Source organism: Abramis brama (genome assembly GCF_963993115.1).
Source record: "Abramis brama genome assembly, contig: SCAFFOLD_77, whole genome shotgun sequence".
In the NCBI taxonomy this organism is placed as follows: Eukaryota; Metazoa; Chordata; class Actinopteri; order Cypriniformes; family Leuciscidae; genus Abramis; species Abramis brama.
This window is the reverse complement of record NW_028155967.1, coordinates 145764-156335: the sequence shown is the minus strand read 5'-3', so window position 1 is coordinate 156335 and position 10572 is coordinate 145764. Positions and strand designations below refer to the sequence as shown.

Here is a 10572-nt window from a genome sequence, read left to right as displayed (position 1 = left end):
GTATACCATGATTTACCATGTTCAAGTATGATTTACTATGATTCTAGCATGATTTACCATAGTTTACCATGATTTACCACGATTTACCATAGTTTACTATGATTTACTATAGTATACCATGATTTACCATGTTTTAGTATGATTTACTATGATTCTAGGATGATTTACCATAGTTTACCATGATTTAGTCAAAAGAGCCAAGTCCCATCTCTATACTATGTTTTGATGCAGAGATATACGTTTTGCTAAACGGTTGCTAGGGTACTCTGTTTGGTTGCTATGGAGTTACTTGGCAGCTGCCAATGATGCAGTTCCAAAGGCTTCTTGTCACTATGAATGATATAAACCAACTCCCATGCCTCTGTGACATTCAGAATGGAAGATATCCCTCTTTGGATTGTGGTTGCTAAGGTGCTCGACAATGGTTGCTAGGGAGGGGCTTGGAAGTGTTGAGGTGATTCATGATTGGCTGTTTGCTGCCCCAAGTCAAATGAGACCACCCCCATGTTTCTATGACAATTCAGTCTGGAGATATCTCTTTGAACTCTTTCAATGGAAGTCTATGGAACTTGTTGCTAAGGGGCTCTAAATAGTTGCTAGGGTGTGGCTTGATAGCTTCACAATGATCTTGAGAGACTGATTGGTCGTCTGAGTAAAATGAGCCCTCCCCCTTGTCTCTATGACACTGTGATCCAGAGCTACGTTCAATACAAAGTCCCTATGCAATTTACCATAGTAGGAAAAGCATGTGTGGTTCACGGGACGTTCCTTCCCCATAGTAAGTCAAAGGGGCAACTTTGGGCATCTCCTGCCCCCCAGGGGTGCAACTTTTACCCCATTGAGAGGTATGTTCTTACAGAGCCTGTCAGCCTCTTCAAATGTGGCAAATCATACGTTTCTGCGAAATCGTCGCTCCGAGTTATGACTCGTCAAAGTTTGTCGCAATGTTAAGTCTATGGGATTTTTCGGACGCTTTTTCGCCCCTGGGGCGAACACCGCACCCCCGATCGCTTATAAAAGTCATAGCACACCTCTCCTTAATGAGCCGGTCGATTTGACACCTCATTCATGGATCTGTGACAAACGGTGCGGGACGAGTTACGCGCCAAACTTTGTGTGGAATAATAAAAAGAAGAATAATAATAACTAGAATGTACATTTCCTGAAGAAAATGTGAAGTGGTGCTTGCAGTGGCAAAACTCGCCACTCGGTTGCTAGGGTGTTGTACATGATTGCATATGAGCCAACAACCATGTCTGTACGATGTTGTGGAGCTGAAATATGGCTTCTATATGTTGCAATATGGTTGCTAGGTGGCTCTAAATGGTTGCTAGGGTGTGAATACACAGTTACCATGGTGATATTTACAGACTGTTTTCCAACTGAAACTAATGAGCCAACCCCCATCTCTATACGATGTTCTGATGCAGAGATATACGTTTTGCTAAACGGTTGCTAGGGTACTCTATTTGGTTGCTAGTGAGTGGCTTGTCAGCTGCCAATGATGAAACTCCAAAGGCTTCTTGTCACTATGAATGATATAAACCAACTCCCATGCCTCTGCGACATTCAGAATGGAAGATATGCCTCTTTGGATTTTGGTTGCTAGGGTACTCTGTTTGGTTGCTATGGAGTTACTTGGCAGCTGCCAATGATGCAATTCCAAAGGCTTCTTGTCACTATGAATGATATAAACCAACTTCCATGCCTCTGTGACATTCAGAATGGAAGATATCCCTCTTTGGATGTTAGTTGCTAGGGTACTCTGTTTGGTTGCTAGGGAGTGGCTTGGCAGCTGCCAATCATGAAACTCCAAAGGCTGCTTGTCAGTATGAATGATATAAACCAACTCCCATGTCTCTGTGACATTCAGAATGGAAGATATGCCTCTTTGGATTTTGGTTGCTAGGGTACTCTGTTTGGTTGCTAGGGAGTGGCTTGTCAGCTGCCAATGATGAAATTCCAAAGGCTTCTTGTCAGTATGAATGATATAATCCAACTCCCATGCCTCTGTGACATTCAGAATGGAAGATATGCCTCTTTGGATTTTGGTTGCTATGGTACTCTGTTTGGTTGCTATGGAGTTACTTGGCAGCTGCCAATGATGCAATTCCAAAGGCTTCTTGTCACTATGAATGATATAAACCAACTCCCATGCCTCTGTGACATTCAGAATGGAAGATATCCCTCTTTGGATTTTGGTTGCTAGGGTACTCTGTTTGGTTGCTAGGGAGTGTCTTGGCAGCTGCCAATCATGAAACTCAAAGGCTGCTTGTCAGTATGAATGATATAAACCAACTCCCATGCCTCTGCGACATTCAGAATGGAAGATATCCGTCTTTGGATTTTGGTTGCTAGGGTACTCTGTTTGGTTGCTAGGGAGTGGCTTGGCAGCTGCCAATCATGAAACTCCAAAGGCTTCTTGTCACTACGAATGATATAAACCAACTCCCATGCCTCTGCATTATTCAGAATGGGAGATATCCTTCTTTGGATTTTGGTTGCTAGGGTACTCTGTTTGGTTGCTATGGAGTGGCTTGGCAGCTGCCATTTATGAAACTGCAAAGGCTTCTTGTCACTATGAATGATATAAACCAACTCCCATTTATCTGTGACATTCAGAATGGAAGATATCCGTCTTTGGATTTTGGTTGCTAGGGTACTCTGTTTGGTTGCTAGGGAGTGGCTTGGCAGCTGCCAATCATGAAACTCCAAAGGCTTCTTGTCACTACGAATGATATAAACCAACTCCCATGCCTCTGCATTATTCAGAATGGGAGATATCCTTCTTTGAATTTTGGTTGCTAGGGTACTCTGTTTGGTTGCTAGGGAGTGGCTTGTCAGCTGCCAATCATGAAACTCCAAAGGCTTCTTGTCACTATGAATGATATAAACCAACTCCCATGCCTCTGTGACATTCAGAATGGAAGATATCCCTCTTTGTATTTTGGTTGCTAAGGTGCTCGACAATGGTTGCTAGGGCGGGGCTTGGAAGTGTTGAGGTGATTCATGATTGGCTGTTTGCTGCCCCGAGTCAAATGAGACCACCCCCACGTTTCTATGACAATTCAGTCTGGAGATATCTCTTTGAACTCTTTCAATGGAAGTCTATGGAACTTGTTGCTAAGGGGCTCTAAATGGTTGCTAGGGCGTGGCTTGATAGCTTCACAATGATCCTGAGAGACTGATTGGTCGTCTGAGTAAAATGAGGCCTCCCCCTTGTCTCTATGACACTGTGATCCAGAGCTACGTTCAATACAAAGTCCCTATGCAATTTACCATAGTAGGAAAAGCATGTGTGTTTCATGGGACGTTCCTTCCCCATAGTAAGTCAATGGGGCAACTTTGGGCATCTCCTGCCCCCCAGGGGTGCAACTTTTACCCCATTGTGAGGTATGTTCTTACAGAGCCTGTTAGCCTCTTCAAATGTGGCAAATCACACGTTTCTGCGAAATCCTCGCTCAGAGCTACGTGTGGTCAAAGTTCGTCTCAATGTTAAGTCAATGGGACTTTTTTGGCCGCTTTTTCGCCCCTGGGGCGAACACCGCACCCCCGATCGCTTATAAAAGTCATAGCACACCTCTCCTTAATGAGCCGGTCGATTTGACACCTCACTCAGGGGTCTGTGACAAACGGTGCGGGGCGAGTTACGCGCCAAACTTTTGTCCAGAATAATAAAAAGAATAATAATAAGTATGAGCAATAACAATAGTGATGCCTTGCTTTCAGCAAGCACCACTAATAAGTATGAGCAATAACAATAGTGATGCCTTGCTTTCAGCAAGCACCACTAATAATAATAAGTATGAGCAATAACAATAGTGATGCTTTCAAAAAAGCACCACTAATAAGTTTAAATAGGATTTCAATATGTTGGCTCTCTCAAGCCAACTTAATAAGTTTAAATAGGATTTCAATATGTTGGCTCTCTCAAGCCAACTTAACTAGATGCGAAAGTTCGTCGAGACAAACTTTAAGTTGGCTTGAGAAAGTTTGGACCGGAAAGTTTGAAGAAGTTTGAAGTTTAAAGTAGTTTGAAGTTAGTAGTAGTTTGAAGTTTAAATTAGTTTAAAGTAATTTGACGTTTCTAGATAGATAGATAGATAGATAGATAGATAGATAGATAAAGTTTGTTAGTTGAAAAGAGTCTTAATGGCTTATATATAGCTACTGGTATATAGAATTTATTAATTCATGTGTTTAAGAGTTCATAAGTGTATGAATTCACGAGTTTATAAGTGTATGAGTTTAGAGTTTATAAGTTCAGTGAGCATATTTTACAATTTTCATCATAACTTTTATAGCAACAACTTGTAATAATAAGAAAATAACATTATATGAACAACTAATGTGGATGGACATGCGTTAGCATGGTAATGAGGAAATCAAATTGCTACATTTTGAGACACAATTACTCTGTTCCCTCTAAAATGGACAAAACTGCATATTTGACAAGGTTTAAAAAAATATCTCCTACACAATCAATATTCTATTACGACTGTCGATAGATAGACAGAGAAGATTACGTTTTATACTTTTTTCAGCATTGAGCTTTATAAACCAATCACACACATCTCTGTTGAGCTCATAATGCAATAACCAATCAGATTAGCTACTGGTGAAGAAAAAAAAGCGAATTCGCGGGAGTTTTTGCTGTGTTCAACAACACTATGTGCTGCTCACCTCAGACAGACAGACAGACTGCGAATTCTGTCGTGGGAAAGTGCAGACACGATGCAAGTAAGATATTGATTTAAATCCTTTTGTTTTTCATGCTACTAAAATAACAATGTCTTGATTTTCTAAAAAGCAATTAACTAATTCATAAACGGTTCTTGACTGTGCAACACACAAGAATGACCCCACACAGAAACGTTTTCTGTATTCTTGTAATGACATTAATCATTATATCACGAACAATGATCGACATTTGACAATAATGATGTTTTTCACTTACAAGGTAAAAATTTGTTTAGATAACAGTTTCAACCTTTTGGGAATTGCTTTCTGATAGATGTATGCATCATCTTTTGTGTCAAATCCTTACATTTAATCAGTTAATTAAAACAAATATATTCTGACAGGATTTTGGTCTCAGAGATGGGGTTCTGACAGAAAAATTTATTTTCTGAAGTAATTTCTCCACTTATTTCAAATTAAATTCATGATTTTTATGACGTTACGAAGAAATGACAATAAATTAAATGACGGTAAAAAGACAATCTTTGCAATGCTGAGGAAAAACAGAAGCAGCTTCTGAAATAGCATTGTTTAATGCAGCTCACAGGGAATCAGTAATGACTTAATTAATAAAGGACATTATGAATGCTTAGTTTTAAAACATAAAACGTTTAATACATTTACTATTAAAATAATAAAAAATTGAAACTAAAATTTAAATGTTAAATTAAAACCGCCACTAGGTGGCAGCAATTCACTTTTACTGAGTCATTGAGATTCAACCATTGTTTTTAAAATTTCGTGTTTTCGGTAAGAGTGTTTGTAATTTATGTAATTTTATTAAAAATGTATGTAATTTTACTCCTAAATTGAAAAACTTTCAAGTTTTAATGTCATACCTGCACCACGCTGTCCTGAGTCACGGGAAACACCGGATCATGATGTGATTAAAGTGCAAGCTTCACTTTTAAACAAGTTTTAAACAATCAGGATATGATTAACGTCACGGTTTAGTTAATGGGAAACAGGGATTACAGTACATCCTGTTAAATGCATGACAAATGTATGAGTTTGTTGTTATATCTCAATATCTCAATGAATGGGTTTTGCATTATTTTTGTGTAATTGCACACTTGTGTAACTTGAAGATTGTAACTTTCTGTTTCTATTCTCCCACAGTGTTGCATTCAAATGGATGACTAAAGTCCACGAGTGTCTGGTCACACCTCAGATCCAAGATGAGAACCTTACATCACAACACAACAGGCCTACCTTTTCTGCAGGTAATTAGTGGGTATGCATTATTGTCAAAAATATATGGATGATAGGGAAGACAACACTTTGAAACATGTAAAATTATATTTTATTATATTTAATAAGGTGGTGTTGTTTGGAACAAACTATAGAAACTAAACAAGAACAATTTAAAGCAGGAACTTGGAACACAAAAAAGTGGAAAAAGGGATGAGGGTGCTGGCTAATCGGATGAGGTCTCCGTCTTATTCACGGAACGGATCTGAAGCACCCGTCTGTTGATGTGCCTGAGGACAACTTTCATCGGCAGTTTGGCGAGGAGGTCGTCAGGATTCCCAGAGATGAAGGTGACTGGAATTATATACACCACTGACTCACTGCTGAGGAAGTGGCAGCCCAGCCAACACACCCATGTGGGGCCCAAACGGGCTGCAAATGGGCTGATATCCGGGGCCCACCTGGGCTACCCAACTGGGAACCCAGCTAATTTTGGCCGCGGTTTCCGTGGTGGCCCTACATGTGTTAGCCCAGATAGGTTGATGATGGGCTCTTGATGGGCTCCATATCGGGCCCATATGGGTAACCTAGGTAGCACCCATTTAGGGCCTACAGGAGTCTGCACACATGGGTTGATGATGGGCTCTTGATGGGCTCCATATCGGGCCCATATGGGTAACCTAGGTAGCACCCATTTAGGGCCTACAGGAGTCTGCACACATGGGTTGATGATGGGCTCTTGATGGGCTCCATATCGGGCCCATATGGGTAACCTAGGTAGCACCCATTTAGGGCCTACAGGAGTCTGCACACATGGGTTGATGATGGGCTCTTGATGGGCTCCATATCGGGCCCATATGGGTAACCTAGGTAGCACCCATTTAGGGCCTACAGGAGTCTGCACACATGGGTTGATGATGGGCTCTTGATGGGCTCCATATCGGGCCCACATGGGTAACCTAGGTAGCACCCATTTAGGGCCTACAGGAGTCTGCCCAGATGGGTTGATGATGGGCTCTTGATGGGCTCCATTTCTGGCCCATATGGGTAACCTAGGTAGCACCCATTTAGGGCCTACAGGAATCTGCCCAGATGGGTTGATGATGGGACCCAGATAGGTCTTATCTAGGGCTCTTATGGGCCACAACGGGTATATATATGGGCTACCATATTTGTCTGTTTGGGTTACCTTATTTTACAGTAAACCCCTAAATACAATCATTACATGTAATCCACTAAACTATACTAAAATGTTAAAGGTATTCAATGAACAGAAACCAGTAGTTCACTTTTAAAGTTACTTTATTAAGCAAGTACAAGTATCACAAAACAAGAAAAGAAAAAAGTAATATATATATATATATATATATATATATGCACACGTTATATATGCATATCTGAAAAATTAACCATTTCACAAACAAAACAATAACCGTGCAGCTTCTCACTCCTCTGTTGTCGCTCTCCCAACGGCCCTTTGAAAAGAGAAAATAAATCAGTCAACCATTATGCCACTTTTTTAATTCCTTTTCACAGTTCAATCAGATGTGTCAGGTTAGCCTTTTGGTGCCCCACATCAAGTGTATCTAGATAAGGGGTTTGCAAACCTGTCCTGGAACACCCCCTGCACTGCATATTGGAAGCACAAAATGTACATTTTGACCAACTTTTACCACTTTGAAGTAATTTCTAAAAAATAATTAGTGTTGAAGATCATTAAACCGTTATGCTGCCTCATAAGTCTGTCTGAAATCAGAATGGTTACTGCTCAAATAAATAAAAACTAAACTAAATCGGTTTTGTGAGGCACCTTAGTGTGTAAACGCTGCCTGCTAAGTCGTTGCCTGATAGGGCAGCGAGGCAATGAGTCAGCTGCCTAAGTTTTCAGATGCAGACTTTGTACGTTTCCCTCATCTAATATACCGGATTCATCACATTAGCTCATTTATAGAAACTGCAAGATCTGAAGTGGGTGTGCAGTACTGAGGGTTCCCAGGACAAGTTAGAAAACCAAATATTTGCCCATCATTCATCCAACTCAAATATTGCTTATCACTTGACATGTAAGTAGTAGCAACTTTACAAAGTCTACTCGCTCTAATGTTATGTTACAGAACATATTTCTCCTGTTTTACAACATTTGCACTGGCTCTTAGTTCAGTTTTAAAAACTAAACAAGTTGGCTCCTTTATATCTTCTTCATATACACTTCCTCCACTACATCCTAAGATCGGCTTCTGCACTTACACTTGTTCTTCCACGCACTCGGACAACTTCCATGGGGTCACAAGCTTTTGGTTGTGCTGCTCCTGATGCCATCACTTCCTCTTCACTTCTTGCCTGCTGTCTGTACTATCCTGTATAAATAAAAGCAAGAAAAACTCAATACAAAATAAGTCATGTACAAGATTTTCACTTTACAGTTCAATTAGTCGGGTAGAAAACAAAGTATACAACACTATCCATTCTAAAACACATTTTATGTATTCACACAAGCAATTCTTCAGAGCCCCAACATGGAATTGTAAAAAAATTTATATTACTCCCATGTGTCAGTTACGATTACTATAATGATAAGGTCATGATTTCATCTTTAAAACAGATGAAGAAATCAACAAATTGTGGTGTTGAGCTGAGAGGGTTGTGGTCTGTTGCTCTTTGAATTATATCTTTCAATGCAGGTTTATATTGTTTCAACAATTTGCCTGACCCCTGGGGGCTCCGTATATTTCTGATAATATTTGTGGAGAAACATTACACTGTTTTAATTCAGAATCCTAACCATACATTGTAGGCTACTAATTAAAAGTAATTTATTAAATCAAGTAAAATAAAAAATAACACAAAAGGCCAATGAATCTGTACCAGAAGTGATAGTGCAATGTAGCAGCTAAAGAATAATCCTCCACCAAATTGCCAGTAATCAGCTGGTCCTTGGCGAATCTGAAGAGGGGGAAATAAGAAATTATTCAATGAAAAGTCCTTAAAAAGCAGTATTTTCTTATATCATTCCTTCAAACAATCTTAAATTAAAAAAAAACAAAAACGTTTGCCATTATAACATTCACACTACATGAACTGAGTAATGTCAAGGGCTGGGTAAAAAATATTGATTTCTCGATTTTATTTGATTCTCATTTTTACGAAACAATATCAATTCTTAAATCCCAAGAATCGATTAGTCAACCTGTTTTCAGTTGATGAATGAATGGAACATTGTAGCGTGCATCCCATCCAATAAATCCAGCCCTAGTAATGTCATCTTTGAGACTGTTAGTTGTTACATGATGATTAAAAATGTAAACATAAACTTTAAGCATGGCAATCCCATCAGAAATGTGTATCATTGCAAGGGAAGCACACACAAAAAAAAAAAAAAAAAAAAAAAAAATGTAAACAAATATATTTCCAATACTGTTATCAGTGTTTGAAGAGGTTATGTAAACATACTTCTAACGAATAAATGACTGTTTTATCACTTTACTCATTCCAACGCTTTTTTACCTCTCATGCGTTTTTAAACTAACGTTAGCTGACATTAAACACACAACGTTACCAACAACAAAACACAGCAATGTCAGATGGTACTAAATTACATTGAAATACGTGCTTATATTGCTACAGCAGTACAAAAACACACACAGAGATAACTTATTGAACGTATAAGGTTGCATTAAGCCTATGACTGTTAACGTTTCTCATGTCCATAAACGTTAACGTTAATTTAACTGACTGCTATAAGGACTGAAAAATGTTTTCTTACCTGATATCGCCAGTATTTTTACAGACCACGTACGAACCCTTCCTCTGTTCACATTCCAGCTTTTGTTCTTCATTGATATCAACTTAAATTCGCTCAAAATTTAAGAATTCAACAGGCAGATATAAAATAATCCAGGTCTGACCGAGTAGGCTAATCAATGCAAGCAGCAGCTCAGCTGCTGCTCAGTGCGCGCCTATTTTAAATTTGAAAATACGTCCGTTACTCTCGGTCGGTGACTGAGCCGCGCAGAGCCGCGCACATTCTCATTGGACAGTTTCCTGGAAGACAGACAGATTAACCAATCATGCTCAAAGTAAAACGGCGAAACAACCAATAACAATAGTTTAATAACAGTTAATATAGCGGTGTATTGAGTTTTATTTGCAGTCTGTATTATTATTTAATTAATTAGTCAAATGACATGACAGTGTATAAATACAAATGTAATAATGCAATGTAAACGGTTAGGCAAGCAGACAAAATTGTAAATTCAAACAAAATCACATAAGGCAAAAGGTTTGAAACTATTATTGTTAATAATGATAATTATATTTTAACATATACTGAAGAGCTGTTATATCAAAAAAATTATGAAATGCTAATTAATTGTCACAATAATGTTGAAAGGCAGATATTTCTGCTGTATGTTGTTTCAACGTACAGATCTTGTAAAAATGTCAACGCTGATTTAGAAGTGTTTTAAATCTTTTACTTTTTTCTTTTCTTGTTTTGTGATACTTGTACTTGCTTAATAAAGTAACTTTAAAAGTGAACTACTGGTTTCTGTTCATTGAATACCTTTAATATTTTAGTATAGTTTAGTGGATTACATGTAATGATTGTATTTAGGGGTTTACTGTAAAATAAGGTAACCCAAA

At 38.7% G+C, this 10572-nt stretch overlaps 1 long non-coding RNA gene across 1 annotated transcript; it reads right to left on the bottom strand.

The window, feature by feature from the left end:
* Window positions 1-7291: 7291 nt before the first annotated feature.
* LOC311077223 lies at window positions 7292-10070 on the bottom strand. Its single transcript, XR_014604807.1, has 4 exons — window positions 9695-10070; window positions 8797-8874; window positions 8179-8288; window positions 7292-7406 (listed from the first exon to the last, which is right to left on the bottom strand). It is a non-coding gene; the product is annotated as an uncharacterized lncRNA (long non-coding RNA).
* Window positions 10071-10572: the final 502 nt, after the last annotated feature.